This window comes from Pteropus vampyrus, unplaced genomic scaffold (genome assembly GCF_000151845.1).
Source record: "Pteropus vampyrus isolate Shadow unplaced genomic scaffold, Pvam_2.0 Scaffold218, whole genome shotgun sequence".
NCBI lineage: Eukaryota > Metazoa > Chordata > Mammalia > Chiroptera > Pteropodidae > Pteropus > Pteropus vampyrus.
Window position 1 is genome coordinate 334486 of NW_011888999.1, and position 793 is coordinate 335278.

General features: G+C 36.2%; 1 pseudogene; it reads left to right on the forward strand.

The window, feature by feature from the left end:
• The first annotated feature begins 294 nt into the window (after nt 1–294).
• LOC111747351 lies at nt 295–413 on the forward strand (annotated as a pseudogene).
• Nucleotides 414–793: the final 380 nt, after the last annotated feature.

The window sequence follows — 793 nt, forward strand, 5'->3', positions numbered from 1 at the left end:
AACATTTATTTAATGCCTGCTAGGTAACTTTTCTAATTATTATCTTGTTTTATTCTGTTAATGAAAAAAATTAAAATAAAGAGGCCCAAAATGGTATCTCTTGTGCTAAAAAGCCCATGATATCAAACTTAGATTTAATAACTGGTCTAATTGGAGTTTCAACTTCTCCCAGAAACATAATGCTAATCTACCAAAAAGGAATTTTTTGGATAAGCACCAGGAAGGCATTCTGTCACCTGGGCCCTCAACATCCCCCATAGTAAAAAAAGACAATCTTCAAGGCAAAAAACCCTCCCCTATGGCTATGCCACCCTGAATGTGCCCAATCTTGTCTGATCTCGGAAGCCAAACAGGGTCTGGCCTGGTTGGTACTTGGATGGGAGACCACCTAGGAATACCGGGTGCTGTAGGCATTAAAAACAAACAAACAAAACCTCCCATTCTTATCCCCCAAAGAAAAGGTGTCCCAGCCCCAAAATAACTCTCCCTTCTTTTGCTGATAGCTCTCTTACCCTTCTCTTCTTCCTATAAAAACCTTCCATTTTGTACAACTCCTCATAGTTTCCTAGTTGCTAGACAGAATGCTGAACGATTTATGAATCGCTTAATAAAGCCAATTTGATCTTTAAATTTACATGGTTAAATATTATTTTTTTTTAACATAAAACTCACAAAACTAAAAAGTAGGCGTTGCCATTAATTTTCCTTTTTATTTTTTTTCAATAGGTCTTTTGAGTCTAAAGAATATAGGTAAGCACTCCAAAGACTCACATCTCCTAGTTCATTATTTAAA